The 24,144-nt window shown below is 48.8% G+C and overlaps 1 protein-coding gene across 4 annotated transcripts in view; it reads left to right on the top strand.

Moving 5' to 3' along the window:
- Bru3 (bruno 3) overlaps window positions 1–24,144 on the top strand; it is a 535,780-nt gene that overhangs the window by 29,508 nt on the left and 482,128 nt on the right. For all 4 annotated transcript variants that reach the window (XM_070669981.1, XM_070669973.1, XM_070669976.1 and 1 more), the window contains exon 2: window positions 13,810–13,892. The gene's annotated coding sequence lies outside the window, so the exon portion shown is untranslated. The remainder of the gene's footprint in view (window positions 1–13,809; window positions 13,893–24,144) is intronic.

Raw genomic sequence — 24,144 nt, 5'->3', positions numbered from 1 at the left:
GTCGTCGCCTTCGACGGCACAAAGTACCGCCACCGCTTCCCTTCTGCCTGCTTGGCGAGCCAGCCACCCGACGACCGCACGTCGGCGTTTGATCCGCTGGCCGGAATTGAAACGGAGCCAATGAATCTGCCGAGCGGGATTGCGACCCGGGAGAAATCAAACCCCGGAGGATATCGCCTCGTCCGAGGCGCTTATTCCTTTTCTTGTCTCGCCAATGGGGGAGAGGGGCTAACAGGGGGAGAAAAACTTTGCCGACCGAAAGCGACGGGTGGGTTATACCTTCTTCGATGAGGCGGATTTAAGTACCTTTATTTTCTTTCCCTTCCGCGATGGCGTTTCGGCGTCGGCGTTCGTGATTCACGCGGCGGCGCTTTGTGTATCTAATGTGGAGCGAGTCAAAGGGAGAAATACGCTAAAAGGAATACTACCACTTTCCGAGATTACTAGGATCGTTTTGCGCGAGCGACCTACTTGAACGAGATAAAGTATGGATGTATCTGACCTTATCGAATATTCGATAGAGCCATTCTATTTTTATATCGATCGCCTTATATACATTTTTCTTTTTTTTTCCTTTCTTTTTTTTTTTTTTTTTTGCATCTTGATTTTATACGGCGATTAATTTCTTTTCACGGAGGCGTCGGGAAATTGTCGAAGTGTCTTATCGGAAAGTGCGGCGACACGCAAAGATGCGGCGACGTCGCCTAACCGCGCGCGACTTGGGATTCCGCGGCGGTATTTCAGCCGTGAATTATCGAAATTGCACTTTAAGTCGAATCTGATTCCACGGGGGTAAGCCGAGGCTCGAGCGATTCCGGAAAACGTGTCCGCTTTACCTTGTTGAGATCTCGCGCCGCCGCAAAAAGAGAATCCGAGGCGGTTTTATACCCACACGAAGACGTCGGCCCGGAACAAACACACAACGGCTACGTACCGCTGGATGCGGACGCGCGGACATAGGTATATATACACACGTCTACGTGAAGGTACCTGCGGACAGATGCCGGAATGGAAGTCGAGCTTTGGGAAAGCCGTGCACGTAGCTGCGGGGGATAGAGGCGGCCGTAGGTTGGCTTGGCAATGATCGCCACCCGGTGACTGTGCCAGCCATTAACGGACACGTGTCTCTATCTGGTCCTTGCGCTAGAATCGCGAGATTTATCGCCCGGAACGACGCGCCGAGGACTCGAGTGTATTTTTATCACGCGTCATCGATCGCCCGGCGTGTCGGCTTCCCCGTCGAGAGACCCGTACGTACCCGCGGCACAGTTGATCGCCTTTGATTTCGCACTCGGAACTTTCGAGGGCCGCGCCGGACGCGCCGCAATATACTTGACGTTTTCCCCGAAGAGCCGAGCTTGCTAAACGCTTCTCCTCGAGCTTTCGAACGGATCGAGTTTATCTTTAATTACCGTCGAACGACTCCCCGAAGTCCAAAGTATAAGAGACACCTGCGTACGCTCGATCTAACTTCGGCGCAAGATCTGCCGGCGCGGCAGATGTTCCCGGGCAACGAAGACACTCTACCACGTGCAGTCTGCCGGCGTATGACATATGTCGCGGACGAGGGAGTAAGAAAAAAAAAAAAAAATTCTTTCGCGTAGTTCTCGAAGAAACGCCGACGATAGATATGTCAAATTGCGAACGGATCCTCTATTTTGCCAGGCGAAATTCGTGAAATTTGCAGTAACGGATACGTTCTTTTAAACGGGAACTACTATTAGCGGCACGCGCTGCCAAATCTCCGTCAATCACATAAGTTTCCTCGGTACCGCGTGGGCGCAAATCAATATCGCCGCCGATATCAGTTTCAAAGGACACAATCGTATCTGCAAACTTATTGTTATCGCGATAACAGCATCCGCTAGCTCTCGGCTGCGCGGACGGTTTTAATGTTATGCATTCGCAAATAACGGCCGCGATTCATTTTAGCGGCCGAGCCCCGCAGTGGTTTGTCAATGGCTCGATAGCGGCGTCGGCGCTCGGCTGTTCCGGTCATTAAAACTTGATCCATCGAACTATTTGTCCGTCCGTACACGCTGCAATCCCGAAAGTCTCGTTTTTCACGATATCGCCTCCCCGACGTGGCTCTCGTTCACATTTTTTATGCGCCCGCCTATACATCATCGTAACGGTGAAAGCGAAGCGCGACAGATAATTCACGGGGAGCCGGACAGCGCTCGTAAAGCTGATAAAAGTGGCAGGATGACTTATTTTAATTGAAACGTACGTAATCATTTCGCGATTGATCTGTGTACGCGGAGCGTGACGCGGAACAAATGGGCATATCGCATGTCATAATAATATTAATGTAAAAATGCCGATGTCTCGGATTAAGTACGCGACTCTATCTTCTTATCAAATTTTAAATTAAAAACTGGGATCGTGGTAAATTTTTTTTTATATTACATGTAATCGTGTCCGCTTAAAAAGCAATAGAAGCTTTTGATTAGAAACTACATCAGTACCCCGGGGAATAATTAAATAACCGCAGAACGATTCGTATCGGTCGGTGGAAATATATTCCGAAATCGTATTTGCGGTTTCGGCGTCTAAATCTTGCTCCTCTCTTCCCTCCACTTTCTCTCTTCGCTGTGCGAGCTTTCGTTAGCGATACGAGTCGAACATGCTCGATACTATTGTGGCTTTTATTGTCATGCAAAAGTTCGAGCTTATGCTCGATGTGGAGCAATTCAGCAGTCGGTTGGACACAATAGACCGGACTGTCGGCCCGGTACAAAATATGCAAATTCGGCCGACGTCGGGGCCGGCCTGACAAAAACAATAAACGCGAACGATTGCATGTGTTCATACATCGATGGATTCATAAAAATATCCATACGAACACGGGGCGCGGGATAGAAAGGGACGGGGAAAACGGTGGCCCGGACAGGCTAAAGAGGAAAGGGAAAACGCTGCGCGGCGCAAGGGTGGACGTACAATATTATTTAGCTGCAGCGTGAAACCCGCCCGCCCGTTACACTCCGTACGGATCGACTACTAACGAATTCGCGAAAGAGAACTAGGCACTTTCCCATTATGCAGCGAACGGAAATAACGATGAGAAGGAAGATAGAGAAATATATGCATTCATATTAATCCGCATGTTATATTTTTTGCCGCGTGCGTTTCACATGGCGGCTTAAAAAAAAAATTGTACAAAAACGCGTACACAGATAATTTGAATGGCGTTTATAACGGAGATAAATTAAAGCAACTATCGTCAAACAGTTTTATATTTGTCGTTCTTAACTTTTGGATCTGTATAAATTTTTTTTTCTTTTTCTTTTTTTTTTGCGACTCGCCTGTAGCTTAATGACGTCTTTTTTCTTGAAAGACTCGGTCTTCAAAACCATCTTTATCTTGCCGAGTGACGTTCTATTTAGGCCACGCTTTTCCAAAAGTGTCCGCCTAAGGCACACTTGCTCCAATTTTCGTCTCTTCCCGACACAGTTTAACCGTTCGTTTTTCCCTGAACTTTTACAGCGTCCTTTTAAACTTTTCTTTCAATCTGTTAAAGATTTTATCGCGGGCGATATATATATTGACACGCGCGAGATTTTTATTTTATTTTACAGCTCAACGTAAAGAAGAATTAATTAAAGTTGAACCAGGTAGCTCGGTTGACGTACTTGAAATCGTTAATAATCGTCTCAGCGTTCCGAGAGAAATAGCGCTTAATTAAATTGCACGTGAAAAAAAAAAATATCGGCCTTTGGAAAATCTGTAATTAGACACCCTCGTGTCTAATTATGTTAACATCGCGCGGAATACGCACGCGGGTGGATCCCGATGGAAGCGTTTAACCATTTGTTCCGTCAAGTGCGGCGGACCTATCTCTCGCCTTATCTCGTCGGAAATCACCGCCGCTACAAATCGCGTGACGAGAGAGAAACGTTCGACGAGAGCGTCCGAGTGAATTTCGAGGGCGCAGCCTCCTAGTGACGGCCGGGAATAAAAATGGTGCAGATTGGAGAACAGATAGAGAGTAGCACGAGCCGTTGCCGAGTCCCACGGCCCGATTTGACGGGTTCGTTCCCTTGGTGTTTCATCCGTCCGCGCGGCTGCCCGCCGCAGTTTCCCTCGTCGTTTCGACCATTTGCCACCGTCGCTTGTAAATATGAGCGGTCCTTCATTCGGACAGAGAGCAATAGCCCTAACAACGTCTTCCTGCCACCGGGCCCGGATGCCCGTTCAGCGCGACGGCGGTTTCCCTCCGTTAGAGAATGTACCGCCATTCCTTTCCTCAAGGCGGTAGACTGTAGAAAGAGAGAAGCAGTCGGAGTCAACGAAGAGAGATAAAGAGAGAGAAAGAGAGATAGAGATAGAGAGAGAGAGAGAGCGCGTGGGAGGAAAGTCCCCCGACAATCAACGTCTATGGCGCCGCGCCATCGTTCTTCCCATTTTACGTGGTGTCGTAAAAGATGCTTGTTACGAGCGGCGAACAGACAAAATGACGGATCGTAATAAGTTCTCGTTCAGCCGACGACGGCATTGTAGGCTGGACTCGCCGCGGTCCGAGACAACGGCGGTCGTAAATGGCCCGGATAACCCGGAATGATGAGCGAATCATTCGAACGTTCGTCTATCGCCGTCCTCGCGTGATAGGTGTAAGTAAAATTATATACACGCGCGTAATTTACCGCAAGGTCTAGCGTAGCTTCTTATCCGGCCGGCAATCCGGTCAATTTAGGTGAAAGCGAACGGCGTAAAGTAGCACACGGTTATATTTCCATTCGGCCCCACAGAAATTAAGTGTATAAAGATAATTGTTATTTAGAAAGCGTTGATTAAAATGAGCCCGCGAGCACGGAGTCAATTCTTGTCGGCTACGCTCGATTTAAGAAATAGCATCGATATCGCGGCGGGTTAAAACGATGGTAATTAACCCGAGAATATTGGACGGTGCCTGAACCAGACCATTATCGGCTATCGCACTGTCGAGCAAACCCCTTGGGACCGCCTTCCTATCGGTCTGAGAATTTATTCAAAGGGCCTCTCGGTCCTATCTGATCGCCATTTGACTATCTCAACACAGGGAGATGGATGTAAGCATGCACGCGCAGCGCGAAAGCCGAAGAACCGAGTTTGGGCAAATATTTATGACACGGCTCTATCAGCGCGATTCTGTCGCTTACGGAATTCATTAAACTCATTGAATACACTCACGTGCGGAGAATCCATTCGCACACTTATATAATCTCAATCTTAACTAATGTCCGAATATATTACGCGAACGTCTCACTCTCTAATAATTATCTGGCGATTTGTAAACGCTGCTTGTGATATTACCGTGCGATTTGCTTAATTACTTAATTTATATTTCCAAGAAATTATTTAAGCGTACCGAATGATACAAAAAAAAAAAAAAAAAAAAGATTGTCAATACCGTTTCTTAAATCACTACGTTTTACGCCGACGAGGGAGTAGGATTTAAATTCCAAGCGGCGCCGTTTTACAGCGTGATATTCAAGACGTTTTAATCTTGTGCGAGGACTTCGACGACGCAGTTTCGTGACGATGGCGAGAAATGCACTGGTATGAGCACTTCTCGCTCCCTCTGCTCTCCCGGGTGGGTCTTTCTCACCCCGAGGAGTCACGTCGCGCGAACGAGAGAACGAGGGAGTAAGAGAGGCGCGAGGTGCGCTGCGTGCACTTACAATTTTTCATGCGGCACGTCGCGCGCGTCCAGAGCTCGCGCAGTTATCTCTCGAGCACCGCAGTACGTCTCATTCGCACGTAGGACGTCCAACCTAACCCGGGCTAAGTCCCGCGCATAAAAGCTCCCCTAGCGCGGGGGATGGGGCACGTCGCGGCAGCTGAAAGTTCGGGGTCTCCGTAGCCTGCGGCCGGTCGCGACGCCGCGGGCGCATCCCGACGTCAGATACGGGCGCCCCCGCTATTCCGGCCGCGCCCGAAAATATTTATAAACATCGCGGTTGCGCTTATCTTAATTGCATTGGGGACTCGCGGTGACCTCCCCTATTTCGATCCCTCTTCCCGGGCCACCGGCGGGAATAGAAAACTTCGTCGCTGCGGCAAATCGCAGGCCCCGCGGGCCTCCCGAGGATGAATTAGCTCCTGGCGACAAGGACGGGGTGGAGAGACGATTTCTCGCGCGTGAACCTTCTCCCGACTCGCCTTTGCTTTTTTCTTTTTTTTTTTTTTCTTTTTTTCCCTTTTTTTTATCTCTTCCCCTCGATGAATTCAATCTGCGACCGACGCTACGCGGTCCACTCCGGGAAAACTATGTCGCCCCCGGCGACGAGTGAATGCACACGTTCCGCGGTAAATAATAGCGGTCAAGTTTAATGAGCGGGCTTAACTATTGCGTCTGCTGTTTATTTAGTCTCCGCTATCAGATAAGAGCTTTTGAGGCATCTATTCTCAAACTGGGACAGTCTAGCCCGCCGCGACGTCGAAAATACAAAGAGTTAATTCGGTTTCACATAGCTTTCAGATAAATGAAACGTTTTAATATAATTGAATTATATCCACGGAATATTTAAAGAAGTTGGTAAAAAGTTGTTCTCACCGGCATATACTTCGTCTCGCTATGTGGAGTAATTAACGCGAGAGGCATAACGATTGTGCCGCGATTCCTGCGCGCCTCTTCCTTCACGCGGTAGTCGCGTCGCGTCTAACGGCGCAGGCAATTACGATAAGGCTTACGATTAGCTTGACAGCGAAGCGTCGAGTGGCGGCGCGGCCTCGTGCAAATTGCAGATGAAGCAGTTATACATTCAGTAGCGGAGGAACAATTCACTGATTCTAGATAATGAAACAGCTTGTCATCGGGTATGCGCATAGTCATCTGCATGTGTCGCGACGAAGTTTCAGATTTGCACGCGCACACCGGCACGGGCGGAGACGTGTGAGACGACGATGTGAAATAAGCCGCCCGATAATCGACGCCGCGCGGAAACTTTTCTCACGCGCGGGGAAACGGGAGCTTTCTAATAAAGACGCGTGGTAAAAAAGGCGAATCTAAATTATCGTACCGCCCGCCGCCGTCCGACTCGCGCCATCCCGTAGGCGCTCAGTTTTCAGCGGGCCAAATCTAATTAATTCAATTGAGATTAATTATCATGCCGGAGTGTGCACGTGGGGCCGCTCCGATCCTCGAGGCCCGTGCGAAGCCAATTTACGAGAATGACCATCGTGCCGACACGCCGACCGATCCTCCCCGCGTTGTTACGTCGATGCCCGGGCGTTGATGCGGCGTGTACGACTCGCGCCGGCTGAAATAAGTATCGGCTGAAATAAACGGCGCGCATGCAAATGAAAACTAAACGAGGTTGATACAATATAAATACAGGGGCTTAATAGAGTGTCAAAAGATTCGCCGATAAGTCGCAATAGCGGCGCGATAAAAAAAAAAAAAAAGTTCAAATGATATATGAATGCATTATGCCGCGCGATACCGCGGCTAACCCTCTCGCGTTTAACGTGTCGCGCGAATATTATAAAGTTAAATTTTTACAATGACGCCGCGAAATCTCCGCCGTATTGATCATCGCGCGCAATGCAGTCGTTATTAATGTTTGCAACAATACTTGAGCGAATCGGGAATGCACACCAGCCGGCGGGGGCGATTGTTTGAGCACGCGAGAAATAAAAGAGTGCCCGCGCATTATACGAAAAGGTCACCGTTACAGCGATCCGAAGGGATCGCGGAGGGAAACCTCTCGCTTCGTCGTGGTCCTTTTTACGTTGAACCAAGTAAAAGCAAACGCGTCGTCGAACTAGGCGTCGTACTCGGAAAACGCGAGCTGATAATCATGGGTGGGTTCTTTCCTCGCGGCTGTGAACCGTACGCAAAGAGGCTGACAAAACCTTAAGAGGCACGAGACCGTGAAGGTGGACCGTCTAGCTCGTGGAACTTTTTGCCTATAAACCTGTCGACGTGTATCGCGGAAAGGTGGGCTGGACGTATAGATAAAGAGAGAGAAAGCGAGATGAGAGATACAAACGAGAGTTGATGGCATCGTCCGACGTCGACGAGGGCCAGGCGAGATGGTTAAAGGGGGTTCAAGAGTAGAAGAGCGTTTTATTTGCGAGGCAATGCGACGGCTAATACACCAGTCACTGGACAGCGTCCAAGTCATAAAATGGATTTTATGACGCCGATCGATACAACGAGATCTCCCTTTCTCTCTCGCTCACTTTCCGACAGTCGCCGTTCTCCTCTCGCGCCTCTCCTGTCGGATGTCCGCCGATGCCCCATATCGGTCCGTACCTTTCGCGGCGGGGTGGGCTTTGCGTATCCACGTCGTTCATTCGAGTAATCTCGAATACTGCGAAAAGAATTTTACCGATTTGTTTCCCCGCGTTTTTTTATTTTTTTTTTTCGTTCTCCCAAATACGGTAATATAATCTCACTCTCGATATTGGTTCATTGAAAGTTCGCACATCGAATTTCTTTTTTTTTTTTTTTTTTTTCTCTTTGCTGTTACACGAAAATGTAATAGAAGTTGCAAGTGAAAATAAATGGCATTCGCAAAAAATTTCGAATAAGGAAGGAGATGGAAAATTAAATTTTGTTTTGAACTAAGTTGCATCTATTGTTCGAAGTTCAAGATCCCAAAAGTGAAAAGAAACGCGCGAAAGTTAAATCCAACGGTGTCTAGAACGAACTCTTTTAGCCCTCGAATCATGCCCGGCACTGCTTGTCGAAAATTGGAAAGTAAAAGCTCCCAAGTGACACGGTGAACAGGAATGAAAAGTTTCCCCCCCGACCGTCGAGTCGAAGAAAGAGCGCGTCGCGCCAACCAAATTGCTCTTAACCAGGTACTAGGCAGCCCGGGGAATGAGGGTTTTACGGTTCTCCTAATGAATTGAAACGAAACGAGCCTCCAGCAGACTCACCCACCGACCGCACCCATACATCACCCGTTATAGTATACGGAAATCGTCGTTCCGGCCATCGGGACCGGCGAGCCGCGAGCCGCGCGACGGTGGAATTTGCATCTTGGGCGAAAATTGAAATGCACCGGTACAATGGACAGAGAAGAGTGTCCTGCGAAATGACTTTTATAATGGGACGCAGATAATACAGCCGCGGCGGCGACGGTGGCGGAACGAGAAGGGCTTCTAACTGACGGTACGCACACATCGCCACCGGGACGTATGTATCGCGGCTTCGTGCATCGCCATAGGTACACCGGCGCGCCTCGCGAAAGTACTCCGCGCTGGTGTGCGTACTTACACATCCCGTCGTGGTAATGGTTGTCCGTGACAACGAAATTTTCTCCGCTGAATCTTCGCGATGTACCGCCGCGCGCACACAGACAATGACGGGCCGCCCACGAACGCACGCCGAAGCGAAAAGATGGAGAGCGCGAGGGATGTGTGCGCGCGCGAGGGTGGACGAGTATTTCAGCGTTCGTGTATTTCAGTCGCACGTCGACGGCACCCCCTCGCTGTTGCGCAGAGGAAATTGAAATATGCAAATAACCGCAGCTACGTAGCCCGCCCGGCTCCACGAAGGCTGACGCTCTACGTCCGCGGACGTGTATCGGCGTTTATCGTCAAACACACCGGACGTACCCCGGGTCGAAAACAGGCTTTTTGAATATCGATAACGGGGGTTTGTTCCTCCCCCGCGGCATGTATCACGCGCCTGCTGCATCCGCTCGGCGGACCAGCGGCGAGGAATATTTTCTATTTTAAGAAGGCGGCAACCACCCCCGCTCGTTCGATTCGCGGGGACATCTCACTTTCGACCGCCGTTCGAGCCGCGGAACGCACGTCACAGATGCATACATTACGAGACCGCACGCTCAGACTTCCGCGTACCTGATCGCGAATGAATATTCATCCGTTCCTATTTCGTCTTTGTCGGCTGTTCTCGGCGATTAGCAACCGCGCTATTATCAGACGTCGAGTTAATTCTATTCTCCTCAACACTTCGCGAAAGTTAGCCTCGTAACGTCGGAACAGTTTGAAGTTATCCCGCGAAGGCGAGGTGAAAGGAAGCGGGAAAGAAGATTCGCGCCACCGTAACTGCATAGTCGCGGTCCATAAAGCCGACGAGTGCGCATAAGTGAAGTGGTCGCACGAAACGGAACGACGAACCCGCTCTCCGTGCCGTTTCGTGCCGTCAACCCGCGCGACAATTGTTTGTGACTTTCGCCGCGGGAAGTATCGCAAAAGGTATTAGTTGATCTCACGGCGGACAGTTAATTTCTCGTTAAAAGGAAATCGATCGGAGTTCTCGATTTTTTTTGTAATCACAAATGACGAATGGAATTTATTGTATTTTTGTATTTAATATTTTTTATATTTTTTTCTTATTTTCTTTTTTTCTCTTTAAATCGTGCCTAAACTTCACCTAACTTTGCTAGAATTATTGCTGGGGGCTTTTCATCGGGCTTGTGTGATACAGTGTCATACGACCTGTGAAATCGTTCTCGTCGCAAACCTCTGTTCCGGATCCGATCAAAGGCGGAACTCGGTCAAAGATTGTCGGCCTTTGAGAAATGCTTTTGACCCACAGTGGATAGAAATAGACGGTCAGTTCAGTCAATCAATAACCAAATCGACGATTCTACTGAATCATGTCAGAAAAATGATTAAACACCCTACGGAGGCATCATTTCTCCGTTGATTTAATGGTAAAATATAAATAAAATATTTTCTTTTTTTTTTTAATCAGAGAAATATCTTTAAATTAAATGTTAATTATTAATAAGGTTCAGATCAGTCGGCTTGAGGAACGATTCAAAACCCGTCGTGTACCGAACAGTTCATTTAATTAACTCGATTGCAATTATTAATAAATTACCGCTAACCTTCGCCTTCCTCAGTATTTTTGTTCTGTTTTCTTCGCCCCGTTTTCTTCATTATAAATAAGACTCGGAAAGAGCAGAGCATTAACGTAAAATGCTCCCATTGAAGGCAATTTTTATTCAAAGCGCGACACTCACAGCGGCGCTTACTTTAAATCTGGGTTTTGAAAGTCACGAATGGTAGAAATGTAAAAATAGTCCATCTACAAAGTTATTAAGTCTCGGTAAAGGCTGCCGAAACGTTTTCGTCGCAAGTAAGACCCCCTCGTTTCTCTCTTTCTCTCTCCCTGTTTTCTCTTTATCTCGGACTTCTTTCTGGTTCCTTATCTCATCCTGTCTCGCTTCTTTTCTATTTTTCCTTCTCTTTACTTTTCCCTTTGCTCTATCCGTCCGCTACTTTTTCTTACAACGACCAAATTAAATACTACGCCCGGAAAATCTCCAAGGAAAGTCCTCGGATATTCAGAAGCGTCTTGGATGCACTGCCACGTCCAATTTCAACTACTTTACCCGCGCAGTATACAGAGCGTCCCGAGTAACAATTTTTTTTAAATATCGTCGCTAGGAGTTTTATTGGTGTTAAAAACATGTTAAATAAGGGCGAACGAAGCTCGCGATCGTTGCGAATATTAATTAAAGCACACCTCCCCAAAGTCTGGTAATCAAAAATATGTGTCTTCGAAAGGAGAATTAATATGCAATCGCGTCCTATTTTTTTTTAGCTTTTTAAATATGTATTTGTTAATTTTAATGACTAGAAGCAGCATGACGCGACGTCCCTATTACATAGAACAGCGAATATAGTCTTAGACTATGTACTTCGCTTATATACACGTTCAGCCCTTCGCTACTTACGCGTTACCTACCTATGTACAGACATAAATATGTACTTAGCCAGGATTAAATTATTTGCAGGAAGATGAAACGGGTCCGACCCGCATAGCTTCATTTCCCCAGACATCTTGAGTCGCGCCGTATGTCGATGGAAATGTAACTTACAGATAATTCGTTGATCTTTCCAATATGGAAGCGAAATAAATACGAGATATTGATAAGACGACATAATTTTCGAATTGATAGTAAAAAAAAATAAAAAGAAAAAAAGAGATAAATTTCTCTCTGTATCTTTCTCTCTTTCTCCTTTTATAAACGAGCGTACGTGGTACATGACATAGTGCAAAGTGGTGTGGAAGATCGCGAGCGAACGGATATTGCGGGTATAATAGAGTCGCCGTGATATATTCATCGTTTTAGAATTCCGGCTTAATATTTCATCGGCGGGGGCTAGATGCAAGTGTAACTTATGCCAGTTTAATGACCGAGCGCGGCATTTAATTCGGGCATTTAATAATTCACAATGGCCAGGACGAGAGCCAGTACGTCGCGTATCGTAATGCTCGTACGGCGCACGTTCGAAAACCCGAATGTTGGCTTCCAGTGGGACCGCGACAATGCGTTGCATTACACCAGCCCTTACTCAGATCGCGCTTCTCATATCCCCCCCGACCTTTCTCTTTGCTGGAGAAGGATTAATTCATTCTCGGCGCGGTACGTACAGTGGACTACGTATAGGCCGTTCTTCCCTCGCGAGATATCCTCGTTTCCAGAAGGATGCGTACGAATTTGGCACACGTTTCTCCGATTTGCATCTATATGAATAGGCGTGGATTACGGGATTGGAATAAATTTGGCCGGCTAAGTGAGCTCGGCAATTTATACGGGCACACAGGCGGCGGCCGCGCGTATCTTTATAGGCGCCGCGGCGCACGTATGCATGTGGAGGAAGCCGGCCACGTCGCACGCAACCGAGGCGCGCTATAAAACTTTATTACGCTGTAATTTGTCTGGCCGCGAAGAAACAGATAGAAAATAAATCATATTCGCGACGTTAAAAGTGTCCAATGATTAAAATTAAGAGCGAGAATTTCGCGTAATTGCGCGATCTTAAGCGTCGTTTTGAAATTTATGAACGCCGCGCCGCGGAGATCGCGGGACGTCGTAGCAGCGCTGTATGTTAATGTTGTCGCACTTTGATTTTACGGTGGCGGATAAGCAGCGTATGAACTTCTGAAGTACGATTAATATTGGAGCTATTTATATCAACCGTGAGATAACGTTCCCAGAGTGTTGCGCGGGTTCGCGTGAGCTGGCAAAGAGAGAGAGAGAAAGAGAGAGCGACGTTGGCGAGCGCGGGTGGGCCGCTACATCGATATTACTATCTGACGAAGATGATAGCGTAGCCGAGCTAGCATAACGTGCGCCACGAGCCGCGATTAGGCGACGTGTTTTACGAGTGGCCCTGTATCGGCCGCGGGAATCGAAGCGTGTCGCGCGCGAGTGATGAATTCCCGTGGGACGTTCCCCGCAGAAATTATTCTTCCGCTGTTGACAAAATCAATGGCCGAAATCTCGGCGGGCCGGTTTTTCGACGGCGACCGCGCGGCAGCGAGCACGTCATTGTCATCGCCGGGAAAAGCGTGCGTTTGCTCCCGAGACCTGTGCGAATTCTGTTCGGGGACCCCTCCTCCTCCTCCCCCGCGTGTGATCGCGGCGTAAAAAGTTTCGCGAATGTGTTGGCCTGGCAATTACGCGGCGAGAAATTACCGCCGGCCTGTCTAATTGCGATAACACATTGGCCCGCGTCACGTGATTGCGGCGCGCAGTGAACGGAAAAGGATCGCGTTATCCGCGATCGACCTTAGACGCGGCGCGGACCTCGCTGGCCTCGCGCGAGTTGACGCGAAAGCGGCATAAAACTTTTATTTCGACGGATCTCCGGCCGCGCGCAAAAAAAAAAAAGAGCTTTATACGTTTTACGTCGCGCCGATAAGCCTCGCCTCCGCGGGCACATCGTAATATTTCTTTAAGTGGTTACCCCGGTCGAATCGTCGCGTGCCCGCGACGCTTTTGCGATTCGCCTTCGCGATAAACGGACACGTAGGACTCCCGCGGATTCTACGATCACCGTGAATTAATCCTCAAAAGTGATAAGACTTCAGTTTTCCTTTCCTTTTTCCAGGCTGTGCGTTCCTCACCTACTACAGCCGTGACAGCGCAATCAGCGCGCAGAACGCTCTGCATGAGAAGCGGACTTTACCAGGGGTAAGTGTTTACAGCTTTTACTGCAAGCGGTTTACCTACTTTTCGACCAATTATACTCCATTAATGTCACTTCATTCCGTGTCGCGGGGCCGGCTCTTGCAGCGGAAATCTTATCTCGGTCTCGCTTAATAAGCGCTCTCTCGTTAGCCCGGCCTGCCGCGAGCGCCCGGCCTCGCGAGCGTGACACCGGTCGCCCGGCGATATATTTTTCTTAATCGCAAAGTTCCATCGACGTGCAGCGTATGGGCGACGCTTCGAACTGCGAGCGCATTCGTAACCCGAAATTGTTCGGCATTACGGAATACGATACGCGTGAATTAGCTGTCGAGAGACGCCGGTGCATTCGTTTTGCCGCGGGACCGTTGGAGCGGCTCCAACTCTGCGGGCGAGACTTCGAAATATCGATTTATTTAGACACCGATTTCCGTCTGCGCCTCGTGCATGGAACGGCCGGCGGGCGTACGCACAGCGGACGCTATAATTTTCCATCGGGACGCGTGCAAAATAATAAAAAAAAAAAAAAAATAGGAAAAGAAAAAAAAAAACTCCTGCTGGACGGTAACAGATACTTATCGCCGTATGCCGTTCCTCCGACTGGCATCGGCGATTCGGGATATTAAAACGGGTCCGGCGTGACGAGTTAATCTCTTAACGCCGGGAGTCCGTTCGGAGGTGAAGGGAAACGGGTATACGGAAGGAGCGGCGGATCGCGGGGATGGCACTGACGCGACGGAGTCCGCGATGTATCATCAGACTTTCCGTGCGGAATCCCCTGCAAAATGCCAGGACTGGACGCGCGCGTTCTTACACCCTTTTCCCCGATAGTAAAAAATCGACGTTTTACCGGGACGGGAAAGAGCTCGGAGGCTGCGCCGTTCTCACGCCTTTGCCCGAGTCGCGGACGGCGGCTCTTAAGAGCGCGCGGAAAGGCCGGGGAGGATAAAAAATGGAGCGTCATAATCGTATAATCCGGACAAGGCGCGCGCGCGGGCGCGCGTGGCCCAGAGTCTTTTCTTTTTTCCCTCCATATTTATGGCAAGTAATGTCGTAAATAACGCCGGACGTTATCCCCCTGCCGCTAGCTAACTCGACGCGGCTCTCCTTCGCAGAATGTTAGAAAGTTACGATATCTCACGGACGTTCGGGATATTTTCGCCGGACATTTATCGCGCCCATGGCACGTGATACTCGGCCCCGTATAACGTTCCCTTTCCCCGTGATTGATCGTCATTGTATCTCCTAAATATACTTTTTTACAGTCGAGCGTCCCTAGCTCGCGTCGCGTTGCGTAAACTCTCTCGGAAGGCCTAAGGCTGCCTCACGAAATTTTCCATCGATCGCGGACCCCCGGGGGCTAAGTTGAGCCGACCCGCGGCATCGCCGGCACTGAATGCTGCTTAACTGCCAGAGCGGTGCCAACACGCCCTTTCCCATTATCTGAGCTACCCCTTGGAAGTCCGTAGCGAGTACTGGCGTTATGTTTCGTTAATCTATCCCCGAAACAACGCTGCTACGGTCTTGGCACGGCTGCCAGCGGAAATCGTTTTAAATGTTATGCCGAGGGATGTGCGTCGCGGGGGGAGGAAGAGGGTAGGAGGGCACGGCTGAGTTATGACTTTATGAAGAGGCAGACGCACGTACGCGCGTACGTCGACGGTGGGAGGGCTTTTTTTTTTTTTCCTCCTTTTGCATGCTGCACGCGGTTTCCGCGTGTTGGCCGCCCGCGAGATATATCTGAAAAAAATCTGCACGTCCGATTTCCGTGATATATGCGTCGCGACCGAAACCGCTCTGTCCGAAATTGCGCGGTTTAGTCCACAATCCGACGACAGAAATATATATCGTTTTTCGTTGCGTTAACTTGGAACCCCGTCCGACAGCTAGAATTCTCTCTGCTTTTTTGTTTTTTTTCTTTTTAATACTGTCATACGGAACTTTCGATTAAAATTGAAGCGTCTTTTAATTGAAACAGCGCGACGGTAAGTTCCCAAAAGTTGATGACTCCTAATTACGTCTCTTCCAAACGATTTATATATATATAAATAATGCAAGAATGATTGACGTGCGGTCATTTAATTTTAACGAACGTATAAATCTAAATTCAATACGTTGCAGATATTTGTGCATATTTAACAAAAAAGGAATTAAAAAATAAAACGTACGTATATTTTTATAAAAAAGAGAGCAGCAAACATTTAGGATAATGCTAGACACAACAAGATTAAAAAATAATAAATTGTGAATGGAAATAAAAGTAGAAGAGCGGCTTATGCACATTTAATAAAACCGAAGCACAGTGATATAAAATAAAGCTCGCTTTTTATTCACATTCATTAATTTAAAGTAGATTTAATGAAGCGAGTTTAGAACCGTCATGCGAATTTTCCTGTATCGCGATATAGCCGAGCTAACTAGCGTATACGTGAACAGCTGCCTTTGACTTGCCTCACCATTGACATATTCATGCTTCTGTCGCGTTCCCGCCGTGTTTTGATAAGATAGGGCCGAAATGATATTTAAACAGATGCTCGTCAAGAGTTCGCGAATTTCACTTTGATCAGCGCGCACCAAGTCCGGGGAATCTCTCAGTTTTCGTCGCACATTACACTAATTTGAACTCATCACGGGCTCGTCCGGATCGCAATCTCGGCACGAGAAGTTACACAAAGTTACGTAACGCCCGCGTAGGTAATACGCGTAAGTCGCGCGCCGGCCCGATCGCGCGTAAATCTATTCCGCCGGTACGGCGAAACGCAAAGAGTTATGCGAATCCCGTAGCGACGATTCCACCTCAAGGGCCGAGTTTTACGAGCCCGCGCATCGCGAAGGGATGGCCGGGAGCTTCTTCCGGGACGGCGATTTTCATTCATTGGCATCGGTTCCTGTAAACGCGACGCTAAACGCCCCGCGTCGGCGATATGTACGAGAGCGGGCATTTACGACGGGCGCGCGCTCGTTTGCCGATCGGACTTGGCCCGGAGTCGTAATATCCGAGTACACCTGAGGCCGTAACTCGGCCCGCGCGTCGGCGGACCCTTCATAAACACCAGACCCCCGGGAGGGCCGAGGCAATGCCACCGTTTGCGCAAGCAATAACAATGCCGCCGACCAGCGTCGTCTATACTTAGCTCGTCGCTCGCTGCGGAAGCGATCGTTGCACGTGCGCACGCGTTCGCTCGAAACAGAAAGCGGGCAGAAAGTATTCGGGCGCCCTGCTTCCGGCCGTTTCCGTAATACTTCCAGCGCGGCGGCTTGACGTGGCGTGTCAAACTTGTTGCTATACATACGCCCGATGATTCAGATCCCCTCGCCACCCGCTCTGTCCGCCGCGTTTCTTCCTTGAGCGCTAAATTTAATGGCGCGTATGTATACGTCGCGCCGGCCCTCGCGTAACCCGCAGACCTCACCGCCGTATTTATCAGCATCGTCATTTATCGAGCATGCACACACGCGTAAAATAACAATTACGTCACTCGTCGCAGCGGAGTCTCTCCCTCGCGGCCGCCCACCCCCGCGAAGGAGGAAGGAAAACGGATCCGCTTAATGCGGCCCGTTCGGCGAATCTAAATGCAATCGCAGTTAACCGCGATTCTATACTTTATCTACCTTTTATTCCTCCTACATTTTCCCCTCGGTCTCATTTGCCGCATTGAATCCGCATAAAAATACCCGGCTCCTTTCGCTCCGGGTAAAGCCTTCCAGATTTAATTCCTGTTTATTTGCTTTGCCTTGTAAGCCGTGCCTGAAACTTGGCCGTCGTGTTGGTCTAGGCAGCCTCAACGTTAACAAATCGCCAGATGTTCGCCGGTATCGAGCGACAGGAAAAATTCGTATATGCGTTAGCATATGTACGACCCGCGGATAGGGAATCTGATCTTCGGACGTTATAATCTCGGAATCTCGACGATATTCGAAAAGGGGCGCGGGAAGGGGGAAGCGAATGGAGATGACTGCATTTTGAGGGAGCATAAAGATCGATCGAAATGGCAAATTGGATATCATAAGGATCGTCAAATAAAAATGCAATTTTGGGCGAGCGTCCCGTGCCGCGCATCATGCTGTACGCGAAAAGTAATGTTCCGCCTTGAGCGTAATCGCTTGGCAGCGGTTTCCTCGTGAGAATTGAAAAAATGCATTAAAGCTCACGCCTGCTTTCCGACCGCCGCCACTAGAGACCTTCGTTTTTCGCGTTGAAATCACGAGAAAAAGAGAGAGAGAGAGGGAAGGGTTTTAAGTGGCGAGGACGCCGAGGTGACGCGATAAGGAACGCTGAAATTCAGACGGACGAATTGCGGGTGACAAATTGGCGGGCCGATTTACGAGGGGTGTAATTGGCGGTGTCGCGCCGTGGGGTTTATGCCTATACCAAAAGGTAAAGAAAACGCAGGGCGCACCGAGGTGAAAGCGACGGATGAAAGGAGAAGAGCGGCGCGGAGCCGGGGAAGGACCGAGTTCGCGCGGATTTGCATAAGGCGATACTCGCGCGTGGCAAAACTCGACGGGGAACTGAACAAAAAAATAAAAAAAAAATAAAAAAAGAGAGGGTGGAAAAACGAGGTAGTCGGGTGAGCTCGCGAAGGCCCAAAAGAAAAGAGCGGAGCTGTCCAAACCCGTGCGCATTGTTTGCATTCCCTCCTAACGAAGTTTTTGCAACTGCAGCGTGCACCTGCGCCGCACTTGAATTCAATGACGTTTCTACGATTTCAGTCACTGCGACTGTCCGGTGTGCATAATTCGCTGTCGGCCGCGGGTAACGCAATGAAATAGGTATATCTCGCGGACTTTCCCCCTCGTGCGTTATCTCGACTCGCGCGGAGTCAAAGATAACGCGACGTTTCGTGAATTTCGTATTTTACTGCGTATATGATTTTCGCGAGTCGCGTAACTTTTTTTTCCCCTTCGCGATAAATTCGCTGTTACACTCGGCGGCGTAAAGTGTCGGGGGATCGTCGCGTAATTATCACGTGGCCATCGCGCCGCGGGTCGTAACGAGGTCCTGGCCGCCACTGTCAAACAATTACGCAGATCCGGCTGCGTGCCGCGGCGACGGGGGTCGTTTTCGCAGGAGGGTGAAAAACATCGGGACGAGCGAAAACGCGGAGGAAACGGACGTAGACGGAGGAACGTCGAGGAGGGATGGAATGGAAATGGTAGGGGATTGGAACCCGCGGGGAGGGGGAGAGTCACTCCCGAGGAGAAGCAAGCTGAGTGGAGACGCCTCAGTGACCGAGCTTACTCTCTCTTGTGCTTTCGCTCGTAAGTGCGGGCCCGCCCGTCGGATTCTCGTTTCCTCCGTATTATACACGCGGCCGCTTACACGTGCATACGTACACGTGCGTCCTCCGCGTACTCCCACCTCCCCCTTTCCCTCCCCCCGTTTCCGTGTCAGCGTAACGCCGCGCACACAGAGCCGTCCGTTTTCCACCCTCGTGGTCGCCTCGTGGACCTTCTCTCTCGATCTCCGCGATAGAGCTCTGGAGGCAGTTACACGAGCCCTTTGGAGATGCTTCTTTTTGTCGCGTCGGTGCGTTAGTTAGATCATTAGACATTCAACTTATCAAAATAATTGTCTCCTCGCTTGACTCAAAAAATTAATAAAAAATAAAGTAAAATAAAATAAAATAAAATAAAAACGGGAGATTTTGTGCGCGCGGCTTCGCAATTCCCATATCGATCCAAGTTGAATCGGCGCGACGATACGACTTGACAAGTTACACGTGCCTCGTTCCCACAGACTATCGATAACGACGGTACTTCAAATGATTACGAGTAATGACCGCGTACAACTGTTCGCGGCAGTGAAGCTACGCAGTGCAATGATTTTATGCGGTTAACATTAAAAAAAAAAAGAAAAAAAAATTGTGCTCTTATATTTAGAAGGGAAACTTTGTGAATATTACGCGCCACCGAGGTTCGCGGTGATCGTTCACGGTCTGCCGAGTTTTATCCCTACGTGTAATCTGGAATTAGTGCCGCGTTATTTGCTATTCAGTTTACACATCGCAGCAACATGGTCGACTTCATTGCCTATCCGGAGATCTCCTATCTCTACGATGAATTTATGATGGTACGATGAGCTTCTCTTTTAACTTCGAAAGATACCCGCGTTGTAGAAGTAAAAGCCGGAATGCAATTATATTATAAAATATCACACGACCTCCCTTTAATTATATGCCTGAAATATTATTATTATTAATGATCAGGGAATTACATCAGCCGCTAATTATTCATATCCACCTCGTAACAGCTGCAACCCGTTGCCTTCTATGGCTCATTCGGAGGTTATTAATCGTACAAGAGCTATTTTAACTCTAATATGAAACTATCAAGTTAATATATTGTTAACTGTACTAAATAGAACTGCATCTCCGAATGTACAGATGTTAATTTATAATATTAATCGAAACATGACAAATTGACTCTGAACGAAATTATCGCTCGTATATGTTCGAAGTTGCATTCCGATCACGCGAGTGAGCACAAATAGACGCGAAACATTTTACGTCGGCATTCACATATATTTGTAGCTCCCTCGCAGGCTCGGTTTGTGATTCATATAGGGAAGAACATCTGGTATTCAGTGTTTCATGTTTTTTTCTTTCTTTTTCCTTAATAATATTACAGAAAAAGTAATTGAAAAATGTTACATTTACTTTTCTTTATTTTAGTTTTTAATTTAGATCCACGAATCTACAAATCTTGAGGAAATATAAATACTAGAGAAATTCTCGTATATGTTTCGCATCGCGTATTTTAATTTTTGCCGCTTCAAACTGTTTTACTTACCTTTATTAAGGTCAATCTGCGAACCAAAAATTCTATAAAAGGAAAATGAATAATTCATCGTAGGATTGACCCCACAGATTTTAGTGGCCTTGACACGTATTAAACAAGAACACGATCCCGAATAAATTTTAAAAAGCCGTTTTTAGTCGCTGTTTATTAAAGAGTTATTAATAAAACAAGTTTAATGAATGCTACTTCTTCTTTCCTGGCATTAATTTACTACATTTAAATACGAATTTTTAGTGAATTTATTTTATAGGTATATATTTAAAAACTTTAATGCTTACCTTATTTAAAAAAAAAGAACTTTTAATAAACTATTCGTGACTAAATTTTTAAAAAATTTACTCTGGATTGTGTCTTCAATAATATATGTAATTACCGTTTCAATATGTACGAGAATAAATATCTCGTTGCTTTTTATTCCAACCAAGACGTCGCGCAATGACTAGATCAAGTAATTAATCGTTCGTACGGCGACATGAAAGATTCACCTATATCTCCAGAAGAAAGTCACGATGTTCTCCCTCATCCCGTCCCGTGATAGCGAGCTGTGGAAACGTGTCGGGGGTGGTGAGGGTGGTAGAAAGGGTGAACCCTCACCACGAAGTGGAACTACTTTACGGGAATATCACTTTGATCCGACGCTTAATGAACGATGGACCGAGCTCGGTAAGAGTACCCAGACTGAATTTAATTAGGGCTCTTAACTTGCCGGGTCGAGAGCATGACGGAATCCCATGCAGGTCCCGATGCGTGCGACAGAGACTCCCGAGTGTCGCGGTAACGGCCGGGAAGGGCGGAGGGTGGGTTGGTAAAAGCTCGGATGGAACGGTGGTGCGTACGCGCGCCCTCGGGAAAGGAAAGGCTTTTTGCTTTGAGAACGACGGAGCAGATCCGTCACGCTGATGACGACGTCGACGATTCGAGTCGAACCGATTGTCATGCAAATCACGAACCGGAGCGGTCCCGTTATTGACTCGCGCGCCGCCGTCGCCGTCGCGATTCGCGTTTCTCATTCGGAGGAGAAAACCAGACCTATCCGTCGCCGGTCGATCGGGTCGCGGCCGCCGCTTTTTCGCCAACGTGACGGCGCGAGCACGGCGGGTAATTACATCGAGTCGAGCTGGTAATTAGAAAGAAGAAACGACCGGATCGAATGGAAAAAAAATTGAAACAACCCGACGGGGTGTGCCATGGCGCGCGAATCTCGATAGCGGGATCCGTCCGCGCGATTTTACGGCGCTTTGATCCTTCGACTGAGAAATCGTTCTCCCTGGCGAACGGATGCCCAGCGACCTTTTAATTTTCCGGATAAACAAAATTATTTGACGTGAACTTTTTTAGCCGGCGCGATTTCTATGCTTTACGCGAAACAATTATGCTGATGCGGTCGTAATTGAGCGAAAGAATTATCGCCGTTACGCAAATTAGTAATTTTATTCATTTTAAATGAATGCGCATTAGCAAATGGGTACGTTACGTTTATTTCCGCGGCGCGGGAATAATTTTGCGCACCCTGCCCTCCTCGTTTTTCCGATATTACACGCGCGCGGAAAGATTATCGCCGAGCTAAGGTTCGCACCGGCGGAAAAGTCCCTGCCTTTATATCCCGCCGCGATTTTTCGAAGGGGCTGATTCTTCCCGGCTCTCCCTTTCTTCCACCGTCGCGAGCTGTAACATTACCGGTAACGTTCTCGACGAAGTCACCCAGAGACAGGCGCGGACGAGCGCGAAACGGAAATTGAATGCGTTCCACCGGCGGAAAAATAATGTCCCAGTTTTGGAAGTTTGATCAAGCGGAGGGAAAAAGAAAGACAGCTCCGTTTCTCGTTCGCGCGAGATCGCGGCGGGACCGCGTCGTTCGACGGTGCACCCACCTCGGTACGGCGAGCTCGTTCGCCGCGAATCGACCTTTTTACGGTGAACGTGGTGCACGGCGCGATGCAGCACCTCTCCTGCGCCGCTTGCGTGCGCGCGGCGGCTCGATCTCCCGTGGAAATTGAGAAAACTTTATTTGCCCCGGCGCGGTCGTGGAAAACATCGGGAAATGCGAGAAATAGGAATTGCGCGGAGGAGCAAACCCCCTTACCGTTTGCCGAAGCGAACAAGGACGCGCCCCTCGTGGCCAGTCTCGGTGCCGAACTTATTTCCACGTTGCAATACCGAGCGTCTCCCGTAGGGTGGTAAAGCCGTTTCGCAAGTCTGACACGAACGTTGCGGGAGGAAATAGAAAGAACGTACGGAAGGACTGCCGACTTTTTCTCGTTACCGCCGCGAGAATTAGAGCGTTAGGATAGGGGAAATTAAATCAGCTCTCTGGACGGCCGGGACTCATTCGCGATACTCGCAACAAGAGAAACCAAATCGTATTGCGTATCGTTTCGTTTACGTAATAATTAGAACAGCGCTCGCCGGAGCAGATCGCGGTACGTCCCAGCGCGGTGCTTCGCGAAAGGAAGAAACTTTGTGTGCACTTGGGTGGTACGTGGGCTCGCAGTACGTTGAATACGTGATGTGTATAGGCAGCCACGAAATTCGCGCGGCGAATACCTAAAAATAGTCGAAGATCGTGCAAACACTCGAGGCACCATTAGCCGCTACTATTTCCAGACAGCCGCTCTTTAAACAGCAAAAGTATTGGGAGGAAATATCGGCGAGATTTTCGGCGGAAATATCGGGCTAACTTTCTTTGCTCACCGGCGCTACCATATTTCCGAGCGATTTCCCCGTCCCCGTCCGCGGCACCGTCCATTTACTTAAATCATTTCGCGATTGCTCCGTCGGCACGTGTCTAATATAAATATTTACACCGGCCCGAGCCAGCCGGGGCTGACATCACGTTCATTTTAGGTTTTCCGACAAAGATCGACTCGCCCGCTCTCAATTCCTATCGGCTTACTTGGCTAAAATTACTCGGCGTGCAAACGTCATCGCGCGGATAAAGGCGCTATCGCGAAGTTACGAGTACGTTATCTCGGATCTACGTCGGTGCCGGTGAATCCCTCCCTCCCTCCCCCCTGCCTTCCCGTAGGTAAGAACAATTCCGCGATAGTTGCTTTTGGGTTCACGTTCAATGGACTTTACCTGTCGCGCTGCGCAACTGTCAGTCGAAACGGGGTCAATGGAGCCTCGTAATCCTGTGTGACGTGTACAAGTCAATATCGGGCCAACTTTTTTTCGTTACGTAATTTACACGTGGGCTTATCGGATTTTACACAGCCCCCCGGGCTCGCTCGCTCGCTCGCGCGAACAAAAAAACCGTTAGTCATAGAACGACAGACGCGAAGAGGAGTCCGGGAGGGGAGGGGGGGAAAGGGGCAAAGCGCTGGGAAAATATTCAGGGCTTTTCCAACGGGGTTTTATCAACGATAGGCTGGTCCGCGCGAGGGCATGGAAAGAGAGTGTCCTTCCTCCGGTGCGTTTAGGTATTGTCGACGGTATCTCGACCGGGCAGTGGGCAGGC

Source organism: Cardiocondyla obscurior, linkage group LG20 (genome assembly GCF_019399895.1).
Source record: "Cardiocondyla obscurior isolate alpha-2009 linkage group LG20, Cobs3.1, whole genome shotgun sequence".
In the NCBI taxonomy this organism is placed as follows: domain Eukaryota; kingdom Metazoa; phylum Arthropoda; class Insecta; order Hymenoptera; family Formicidae; genus Cardiocondyla; species Cardiocondyla obscurior.
Note: the sequence above shows the minus strand (reverse complement) of the source record. Positions and strands in the feature narration are given on the sequence as shown.